Below are 12,190 nucleotides of genomic sequence, written 5' to 3' on the forward strand. Positions count from 1 at the left end.
TATCAGATGATTCTAGGAGCTGCCAAAGACATATTCTGTATGCATGTTATTTTATCTCCTAGCTTTGTGTATCTGAGCATTTTTTGTGTAGTAAATATCAACTACTTTGGCTGGTCTATTTTTTTTTTTTTTTTTTTTTTTATAGCTTTCAAGGAAGAAAAAAAAAAAAAAAAAATTGATAGTAATCATATTTGGAGAAATAAAGGAAATGAAACTAGTTTAATGAATTAGCTATCATATCCTGTTTTTATAGGTTTTATTTTCTATAAAAATAAGGACAAAATTAGTATTAATAAAATTTCATTAAAAATTATTTTTTTCTTTCCCTTTCCTCTCACTTTTGGAAGAATCGCGAAACCAACCGAAGATCCCTCCATTTCCTTTATTTTCCTTTAATGATGCATGGCAAAACATGATATTTCATTTCCTTCTATTACCTTTTCATTTGTGATCATGTGATTTTTTTTACTTGTACTATCTTTCTTATGATATTTCTTGTAATTAGAAATTTAAAATTTATGAAATTTACAAACAAAGTTCTTTATTTTTAGACCCCTTTTACTAACCAAAGATAAAAATAAATAAAAAGTAAATTAGTAATACTTTTTTACTTTCTAAAATAGAATTTTTCTTATTTTTTATTTTTTGGTTTTGTTATCTTTTATCTCATTTTTTTATTTCATTTTTCATTTTCTTTCTCTTTATTTTTTCTTTTAAAATACAAGTATTTAACCCGACATAGAAATAAAAATGATGCTAATTGTAAAATGAACATATAAAAAAGAAAAAGAAAAAAACCTATGAAGTTGTTATTGGTCAGTATTGAGTTTAAACTGTATATATGAACCTAAAACATAAATACTTATTTGCAGTTTTGAGACATTTTTAGCAATTGGCAAGGAATAGAAGGAATTAACGGCATTTAACAACCACGACAATACAATAAAAAAATTAGGTTAATTTCATTGATACCTCTTCAGGTTTGGTTAAATATCACCATCAAATATCTTTTAAAAATAATATTATTTACATTATAAACTTTTGTTCCGTTTTTCAGTCATACCCCAATCATTAGTTGAACAGTTCAAACACGATATAAATTGACTTACATACCTTTTAACTTTATCAAACAACTCTTTTGCCTAAACCATTGAATTAAAAGACTAAAATATTCTTAAAATGTTGTAAATTTACAAATTAGATATATATATATACACACATACATATATATATTCACGTGTGTGTATCTATATATATATATATTACTAAGACATATACACTCCTCTCTCTCTCCACCACCAACACCAATTATCTCTCTCCACCACCACAACCCCCACCACCATCACTGTTCCTCTCTCTCCACCACAACCACCACCACCATCAGTGTTCCTCTCTCTCCGCTGCAACCACCCCACCAACACAAACATTATTGAAAACAACTTTGTGGTAGTACTGTTTGGAGTAATATCAGCATACCCAATTGTACACATTGTCATGATACAAAAATACAAAGCATCAACCACTGGGTGTGTGTCGGTTGCACTAAAATCATCCTGATTAAACCAATATATAATCACACCAAGAGTCAAACAAATTACCAAAAGGACAAAAGACTGACGAACGATTGATGAAGAAGTGAATTGAGGCGGTTTCGGCACCGAAGCGCAGATGACATCGTTAATTGCCGCCATAGCTGGGGCAGTTATCGACCGATGGAGGTTGCTTTTGGTCCATGAATAAAAGGGGTCAATCAACCAAGACTGTTGATTTGGTGGGTCAGGGTTTGTGGGATTTGAAGAAGAGGTGGAGGATTGGGGGAATTTAGGGTTGGGATTAGGAGAGCATCAACAAGTGGAGATGGGTCTTTGGGGGATGATGATGAGGAGGGTCCAAAGATTAGGCGGTCTTTGAGTTCTGATGGGGTTAGAGGGAGAGGAATAGAGATTTCATCGTTCTCTGGGAGGGGACAGAGTAGTGGCGGTGGTGGTAGTTGTGGCCTTCTGGGGTTGATGATATGTGGAAGAAGTGGTTCTTTCTCCATCTGGGTTCCCTGGAAAACTGCTATTCGGTCAAGAAGATAAAGTGTAAAGCTTCATCTGATGTAAAAAATGGGGACAAGGAATTGGTATTTATATGTGCAATTAATGGAATTATCAGTGCAATTTTGTTTCGGATGATTCCAATGTGATATGGTGAGCTCTGTTCGTCGCCATTGGTGGTGGTCCTTGTGGAGGCGGGATGACAATGGTGGTTGTGGAGGTGGAGATGGAGATGAGGGGTCTAATGGTAATATGATATTTGGTGATAAATGAGATTAAAAAATTAAGGACAAAATTGTTTTTTTATATTTTTTTTATGGCTATTGTAACGAAAATATAAAAATAGACCCAAGTAATATTTATTTTTTATAAATATTTGAGGGTGATATTTGGTCTAAGAGTATGTTACTAAATTAATTCTAAAAAATTACTAATATAAGATTTCACAATAACTCACAACATCCATGAACCTCGTCATCTTCTCTAAAACGCATTCAACCATTTTGCCTCCCAAAACATATATATATATATATATATATATATATATAATTAATCCTAAAAAATTACTAATATAAAATTTCACAATAACTCACAACATCCATGAACTTCGTCATCTTCTCTAAATCGCATTCAACCATTTGCCTCCCAAAACATATATATCTATATATATATAAATGCAAAAGCAAAACAAGAAAGAAGAAGCCAAATTTAATTACTAGTAGAAAAGCTCCAATTTTCCAAATCAAACCATTGAAAAATCAACGAGAAAATATGAATTAGTTCACTTACCCTGTCATTATAATAGCACAATTGACGTAAACGTCCTAGGCTCTATCTAAATTTGAGCATAAATGTTGCATTGGTTCATTTACTCTGATATATAAAATTACGTAGCATTTCGAGATAATAAATGCATTATGACATCCTTTGTCATGTAATATTCCGAGATAATACATCTTTATTAACAAAATATATCAGTCAAAAGCTACTCTTAGCATTTTCAAAGTATGTTGTTGGATAACTCAATTTAACGTTTAATTATTAAAAAATTTAAATATTTTAGTAATATATTAAATGACATTTTCATTAAAATCTTAACTAGAGAGACTTGACTAATAATTTAATATATATTTAAAATTCAAATAAATATTAAAAAAAATTATGTTTATATTTAACAAGAACATTTATTTATGCGGCTTGTAAATTAAGTTCATCAACATTTTATTTGCCACCCTTAGATGCCCTTCATACAAGGACAAAATGCGAATATATACCATATCATTTCCCATGTCACCTATATCATTTTCTTATCTCACCAGCTATGTTTGGGCATAAGGATTAAATGTAGAAGCATGAGGAGGTCTGCATCATTTGGGTGTAACTTAGATAGAATAAGAAACTTTGTACTTGAAGAAATAATGATGGGTTTTTGATTTGGCGTGTGGGGATGTGTGTCAGCGTATCATTGTGAGAGGTGAGTTACAGTGCATCAAAATTAATTATAGTCTATTATGTGTATGTATGCGTATAGAAAAATGACGTGTGAGTGAGTTGTGCTTGTGTTCGAAGTGGGTAGTAAGTATAAATAAGTTATGCTGTAGGGTGGTAAGTATCAATGGGTTATGCTATGGTGTGCCCAAGTGTACCGTGGTGTAATGGTGTGAGTGTGTGGAAGGTAATATTTGAGTGTTTGTGTGATAGAGAGTGATGTGCTGGTGGGTTGTAAGTGTAATGGCCCAATAGGGTATTTTAGGGTGTGGCTGAGTGTATGTGATCTTAGGTAAACTAACAATGTGCAAGTAATATCATGATCCCAACTTCTTTTTCCCGTTGTTTGGTTGTTGGCTCAAGGGAGTCCAAAACTAGTATTTCAGGCATTACCTACTGAGCTGTTGAGCTCACCCCTTATCTTAATATTTTCAGGAAACTAGAGGAGTATGGATGTATGACTTGCATTCACAGACTTAGACGACGCTAGAATTCCCCATAATGTTATGATGTTGTATTTACGGCCATGGCAACCTCATTTATGTATTTAAATTCCTTATAATCATTTAAAGACAAATTTGTATGTTTGTGGCCTTGTATCTTTAATTATGCTTCTCGAACATGTATAAGTGTATTTGAGAGATATATGCTATGGGAAGAAATTCATTTTTATTATTAAGGTTATGTAGGTAAAGAACTATGTTGCTATTTAGAATAGATGAGATGGTCGTGAGCTACTTTGAATGCTCATTTTTAATGTTGCTAATTAGGGGACCTTATATTATATTTTAGTGCGTTGGGATAGGTTATGACAGCTTCAAGGCCCAAATGAGGCCTATGCATTTCATTGTTCTTTTACCAGTCCATCAGCAGGATTGTTTCAGTAGAGTCATTCCGGTCGACCGAAATGGCATTTTGATCGACCGGTATCTATTTTGACTATTTCCAGTGGCAAACCATGTTTCAGCCTCACAACCGACAACCTAGTAGAGCTGTTTTGGTCGACTGGTATAGGGCCATTTCGAACGACTGAAATGCCACTTCGGTCGACCAGTTTGTTGCCCTTCCTTGGTTCTTGTTTCTTCTTATGTTATGGCCATTCCTAAGTCAAAGGAAGTTACCCTGGATCACAATGGACGTTAGAATGATGTAATATTGATGTATTGACCTTGGATATGATGGTATTGCCTTATATAACCTCGGGTTCAGGTAAGCACCCGGTTAGCGATTCGGACCCTCGAGTTTGGGTCTTTACAATTGCATTGTCATTATGACACCGTTTGTCGCATAGTATTTCGAGATAATACACCTTTGTTAACAAAATATGTCAGTCAAAAGCTACCCCTAGCATTTTTAAAACATGTATTTGGATAACTCAATTTAACGTTTAATTATTATTATTATTATTATTATTATATATATATATATATATATATATATATATTAGTAATATATTAAATGACATTATCATTAAAATTTTAAATAGGGAGACCTAACTAATAATTAAAAATATATTTAAAATTCAAATTAATATTAAAAAAAATATATTTATAGTTAGCAAGAAAATTTATTTATGTGGCTTGTTAACAAAGTTCATTAACATTTTATTTGTCACCCTTGGATGCCCCTTCAGACAATGATAAAATGTGGATATACTATATCATTCCCCATGTCACCTATATAATTTCCCTATTTCACTAGCTATGTTTGGGCATAAGGGTTAAATGTATTCCCTATCTCACCAACTATGTTTGAGCATAAGGGTTAAATGATGGGTTTTTGATTTGGCCTGTGGGGATGTGTGACTGTGTATCATTATGAGAGGTACAGTGCATTAAGATTAATTGGAGTCTATTGTGTGTATATATACGTATAGAAAAATGACGTGTGAGTGGGTTGTGCTTGTGTTCGAAATGGGGTGGTAAATATCAATAGGTTATGCTATGGTGTGCCCAAATGTACCGTGGTATAATTGTGTGAGTGTGTGGGAGGTAATATTTGAGTGTTTAGGTGGTGGAGAGTGACGTGCTGGTGGGTTGCAGGTGTAATGGCTGAATGGGGTATGTTAGGGTGTAGCTAAGTGTATGTGATCTTAGGTAAACTAACAATGTGCAAGTAATATTATGATCCCAACTTCTTTTTCCCGTTCTTTGGTTGTTAGCTCAAGGGAGTCCAAAACCGGTGTTTTAGGCATTACTTACTGAGTTGTTGAGCTCACTCCTTATCTAAATATTTTCAAGAAACCAGAGGAGTATGGATGTATGACTTGCATTCATGGACTTAAACAACGCTATAATTCCCCATAATGTTATGATGTTGTATTTACGGCCATGGCGGCCTCATTTATGTATTTTAAATTCCTTATAATCAATTAAAGACAAATTTGTATGTTTGTAGCCTTGTATCTTTAATTATGCTCCTCGGACATGTATAAGTGTATTTGAGAGATGTATGTTATGGGTAGAACTTCATTTTTGTTTTAAGGTTATGTAGGTAAAGAATTATGTTGATATTTAGAATAGATGAGATGGACGTGAGCTACTTTGAATGCTCATTTTTAATGATGATGATTAGGGGACCTTATATTATATTGTAGTGTGTTGGGACAAGTCATAACAGTTTTAAGGCCCAAATGAGGCCTATGCATTTCCCTTATTCTTTTACCAGTCCAACAACAGGATTGTTTCAGCAGTGTCATTCCGGCACCGAAATGCCATTTCGGTCTATCGGTATCTATTTTGACCATTTCCAATGGCCAACCATGTTTCAGCCTCACAACCGACAGACCAGTAGGGCTATTTCGGTTGGCTGGTATAGGGCCATTCCGAATGACCGAAGTGCCACTTCAGTCGACCGGTTTGGTGCCCCTCCTAGGTTCTTGTTTCTTCTTCTGGTATGACCATTCCTAAGTCAAATAAAGTTACCCCAGATCAGTATGGACCTTAGAATGACGTAATATTGGTGTATTGAACTTGGATATGATGGTATTGCCTTAGATGACCTCGGGTTCGGGTAAGGATCCGATTAGCGATTCGGACCATCGGTTTCGGATTGTTACAAATGTATTGTCATTATGACACCCTTTGTCACGTAGTATTTTGAGATAATAGATCTTTATTAACAAAATATATCGATTAAAAGTTACCCCTAGCATTTTCAAAACATGTAGTTGGATAACTCAATTTAACGTTTAATTATTAAAAAAAATTAAATATTTTAGTAATATATTAAATGACATTATCATTAAAATTTTTAAATAGAGAGACTTGACTAATAATTAAAAATATATTTAAAATTCAAATTAATATTCAAAATATATATATTTATAGTTAACAAAAAAATTTATTTATATGGCTTGTTAACTAAGTTCATCAACATTTTATTTGTCACCTTTGGATGCCCCTTCATACAAGGACAAAATTGGGATATGTACCACATCATTCTCCATGTCACCTATATCTTTTCCCTATCTCACCAGCTATATTCGGGTATAAGGGTTAAATGATAGGTTTTTGATTTGGCCTATGGGGATGTGTGTCAGTGTTTCATTGTAAGAAGTGAGTTATAGTGCATCAAGATTAATTGGAGTCTATTGTGTGTATGTATGCATGAGTAGGTTTTAGTGTTACAAATGAACCGAGCCGAGCCGAGCTTTGGGTTGTTCGGGCTCGGCTCGTCATCTCCAGGGAAGTGCTCGGGCTCGGCTCGTGTTCAGGTGAGCTTGGGCTACCCGAGCTCGAGCTCGAGCTCGAGCTCAGTAGAATTGTGAAAAGCTCGGGCTCAGCTCTGCTCGGCTCGATTACATACCCTACAATCACAATCCAAGAAACATCACATTTCTTTCATGAAATTTGATCGGAGATGGTCTATTCAATGAAATCCGATCTCCACCTCCAGCAGAAATGACGAAGAAGAAAAAGAAGTCTCCACCTCTAATTAGGGCTGCAAATGAACCGAGTCGAGCCGAGCTTTGGGTTGTTCAGGCTCGGTTTGTCATCTCTTGGGAAGTGCTCGGGCGAGCTTGGGCTATCTGAGCTCGAGCTTGGGCTTGGTAGAATTACAAAAAGCTCAGGCTCGGCTCAGCTCGGTTACATACATAATCCAAGATACATCACATTTCTTTCATGAAATCTGATCGGATATGCTATCTTCTATGAAATCCGATCTCCACCTACAACAGAAACGACGACGAAGAAGAAGAAGAAGTCTCTACCTCCAACAGAGAAGAAGAAGAAGAAATACAAACAAAATTTTAAGATCTAAATCAAACCTTACAAGAGTTTGACGTTGAGATCCGTTTGAAAGAGAGAGAATGATGGTGTTGTCGTTATTTGTTGGAGTATCTGAAGATCCCTTAGCACTGCTGCTGGAGACTTCTTATTTTTAGGGTTATACTTATCTTTTAACTTAAAGCAAATCAACGGTTGAGAAGATAAACTAATATTTAATGGTTGAGATGTAGTTTTATTTGAATGTGGGCTAAAGTCTTATAATTCTTTGGGCCATTATGTGAATTGGGCCAAAACTTATATTCATATGAACCAAACCTTTTAAATGTAAAATTGTAATACAAATGGGCTTTCTTAACGAGCTTGTTCAAGAGCCTAACGAGCCGAGCTTAAAGTTGCTCAAGCTCGGCTCGTTTACTAAATGTGCTTGAAAATCAAGCTCGAGCTCGGCTCGTTTACTAAATGAACGAACCTGAGCCGAGCTTTTAACGAGCCGAGCCCGAGCTGTTCATGAACTCGGTTCATTTATAGCCCTTCCTCCAACAGAGAAGAAGAAGAAATATAAACAAAATTTCAAGATCTAAATAAAGCCTTACAAGAGTTTAGGGACTCGATCTAGAGATATATTCCACTACCTGAACTTAAAGGTGCATTTGAGAAAGACGTTGAGATCCGTTTGAAGGAGAGAGAATGATGGTAATGCCGTTGTTTGTGGGAGTATCTAAAGATCCCTTGCCACTGCTGCTGGAGACTTCTTATTTTTAGGGTTATACTTATCTTTTAACTTAAAGCAAATCAATGGCTAAGAAGATGAACCAATATTTAATGGCTGAGATGTAGTCTTATTTGAATGTGGGCTAAAGTCTTATAATTCTTTGGGCCATTATGTGAATTGGGCCAAAACTTATATTCATATGGACCAAACCTTTTAAATGTAAAATTGTAATACAAATAGGCTTTCTTAACGAGCTTGTTCACGAGCCTAACGAGCCGAGCTCAAGGTTACTCAAGCTTGTCTCGTTTACTAATCAAGCTTGGCTACTAAATGAACGAGCCTGAGCCGAGCTTTTAACGAGCCAAGCCTGAGTTGTTCATGAACAGCTCGGTTCATTTGCAGCCCTACCTCCAACAGAGAAGAAGAAGAAGAAATACAAACAAAATTTCAAGATCTAAATCAAACCTTACAAGAGTTTAGGGACTCAATCTAGAGATATATTCCACTGCCTGAACTTAAAGGTGCGTTTGAGAGAGACTTTGAGATCCGTTTAAAGGAGAGAGAATGATGGTGCTGCCATTGTTTATGGGAGTATCTGAAGATCCCTTGCCATTGTTGCTAGAGACTTCTTATTTTTAGGGTTATACTTATCTTTTAACTTAAAACAAATCAACGGTTGAGAAGATGAACCAATATTTAATGGCTGATATGTAGTTTTATTTGAATGTGGGCTAAAGTCTTATAATTCTTTGGGCCATTATGTGAATTGGACCAAAACTTATATTCATATGGACCAAACCTTTTAATTGTAAAATTGTAATACAAATGGGCTTTCTTAACGAGCTTGTTCACGAGCCTAACGAGCCGAGCTCAAGGTTGCTCAAGCTTGGTTCGTTTACTAAATGAACGAGCCCGAGCCGAGCTTTTAACGAGCCGAGCCCGAGCTGTTCATGAACAGCTCGGTTCATTTGCAGCCCTAGTGGGTTGTGCTTGTGTTTGAAGTGGGGTGGTAAGTATCAATGGGTTATGCTATGGTATGCCCAAGTGTACCGTGGTGTAATGGTGTGAGTGTGTGGGAGGTAATATTTGAGTGTATATGTAATGGAGAGTGACGTGCTGGTGGGTTGCAAGTGTAATGGCCCAATGGGGTATGTTAGGTTGTGGCTGAGTGTTTGTGATCTTAGGTAAACTAACAATGTGCAAGTAATATCATGATCCCAACTTCTTTTTCCCTTTTTTTGGTTGTTGGCTCAAAAAAGTCCAAAACCGGTGTTTTAGGCATTACCTACTGAGCTGTTCAGCTCACCCCTTATCTTAATTATTCTCCTCGGACATGTATAAATGTATTTGAGAGATGTATGCTATGGGTAGAAATTCATTTTTGTTCTAAAGTTATGTAGGTAATGAACTATGTTGATATTTAGAATAGATGAGATGGTCTTGAGCTACTTTGACTGCTCTGTTTTAATGATGATGATTAAGGAACCTTATATTATATTGTAGTGCGTTGGGATAGATTATGATAGCTTTAAGCCCAAATAAGGCCTATGCATTTCCCTTGTTCTTTTACCAGTCCAACAACATGATTGTTTAAGTAGAGTTATTCCAGCAGACCGAAATGGCATTTCGATCGACCGGTGTCTATTTTGACCATTTTCAACGGCCAACCATGTTTCAGCCTCACAACCTACAAACCAGTAGAGTTGTTTCGGTCGACTGGTATAGGGTCATTTCGGACAACCAAAGTGCCATTTCGGTCGACCAGTTTGTTACCCCCCCCCTGGTTCTTGTTTCTTCTTCTGGTATGACCATTCTTAATTCAAAGGAAGTTACCCCGGATCACTATGGACCTTAGAATGATGTAATATTGGTGTATTGACCTTGGATATGATGGTATTGCCTTAGATAAACTCGTGTTCGGGTAAGGACTTGATTAGCTATTCGGACCCTCGAGTTCGGGTCGTTACAAATGCATTGTTATTATAACACCCGTTGTCACGTAGTATTTTGAGATAATACATCTTTATTAACAAAATATGTCGGTCAAAAGCTATCCCTAGCATTTTCAAAACATGTAGTTGGATAACTTAATTTAACGTTTAATTATTAAAAAAAATTATATATTTTAGTAATATATTAAATGACATTTTCATTAAAATTTTAAATAGAGAGACTGGACTAATAATTAAATATACATTTTAAATTCAAATTAATATTAAAAAAAATTATATTTATAGTTAGCAAGAACATTTATTTATGTGGCTTGTTATCTAAGTTCATCAACATTTTATTTGTTACTCTTTGATGCCCCTTCATACAAGGATAAAATGCTTATGTATACCATATCTTTCCCCATGTCACCTATATCATTTCCCTATCTCACCAGCTATGTTTGGGCATAAAGGTTAAATGTGTTCCCTATCTCACCAGCTATGTTTGGGCATAAGGGTTAAATGATGGGTTTTCTATTTGGCCTGTAGGGATGTGTGTCAGTGTATCATTGTGAGAGGTGAGTTACAGTGCATCAAGATTAATTGGAGTCTATTGTGTCTATGTATGCAAATAGAAAAATGACGTGTGAGTGGGTTATGCTTGTGTTCGAAGTGGGGTGGTAAGTATCAATTGGTTATGCTATGGTGTGCCCAAGTGTACCATGGTGTTATGGTGTGAGTGTGTGGGAGGTAATATTTGAGTGTTTGTGTGGTGGAGAGTGACGTGCTGGTGGGTTGCAAGTGTAATGGCCCAATGGGGTATGTCAGGTATGTCAAGGTGTGGTTAAGTGTATGTGGTCTTAGGTAAACTAACAATATGCAAGTAATATAATGATACCAACTTCTTTTTCCTGTTCTTTGGTTGTTAGCTCAAATGAGTCCAAAACTGGTGTTTTAGGCATTACCTACTGAGCTGTTGAGCTCACCCCTTATTTTAATATTTTCATGAAACTAGAGGAGTTTGGATGTATAACTTGCAATCACGGACTTAGACAACGCTAGAATTCCCCATAATATTATGATGTTGTATTTCTGGCCATGTCGGCCTCATTTATGCATTCAAATTCTTTATAATCATTTAAAACACATTTATATGTTTGTGGCCTTGTATCTTTAATTATACTCCTCGGAAATGTATAAGTGTATTTAATAGATACTTGCTATGGGTAGAAATTCATTTTTGTTCGAAGGTTATGTAAGTAAAGAACTATGTTGATATTTAGAATAGATGAGAGCTCAGTTGTAATGATGATGGTTAAGGGACCTTATATTATATTGTAGTTCGTTGGGACAGGTTATGACAACTTTAAGGCCCAAATGAGGCCTATGCATTTTCCTTGTTCTTTTACCAATCCAGCAGCAGGATTGTTTCAGCAGAGTCATTCCGGCTGACCAAAATAGCATTTCGATCGACCAGTATCTATTTTGACTATTTCCAATGGCCAACCATGTTTTAGCCTCACAATTGACAGACCAGTAAAGCTATTTCGGTTGACTGGTATAGGGTCATTTCGGACGACTGAAGTGCCACTTCAGTCGATCGGTTTGTTGCCCTTCCTTGGTTCTTATTTCTTCTTGTGGTTGGACCATTCCTAAGTCAAATGAAGTTACCCCAGATCACTATGGACCTTAGAATGACGTAATATTGGTGTATTGACCTTGGATATGATGGTATTGCCTTAGATGACCTCGGGTTCGAGTATGGACCCGGTTAACGATTCGGACCCT

General features: G+C 35.8%; 1 pseudogene; it reads right to left on the reverse strand.

The window, feature by feature from the left end:
* Window positions 1-1,265: 1,265 nt before the first annotated feature.
* Window positions 1,266-2,270, reverse strand: LOC132277506 (two-pore potassium channel 3-like; annotated as a pseudogene).
* Window positions 2,271-12,190: the final 9,920 nt, after the last annotated feature.

Source organism: Cornus florida, unplaced genomic scaffold (assembly GCF_030987335.1).
Source record: "Cornus florida cultivar Cherokee Brave unplaced genomic scaffold, ASM3098733v1 CherokeeBrave_3.0.0_Hap2_Chr10, whole genome shotgun sequence".
Lineage (NCBI taxonomy): Eukaryota > Viridiplantae > Streptophyta > Magnoliopsida > Cornales > Cornaceae > Cornus > Cornus florida.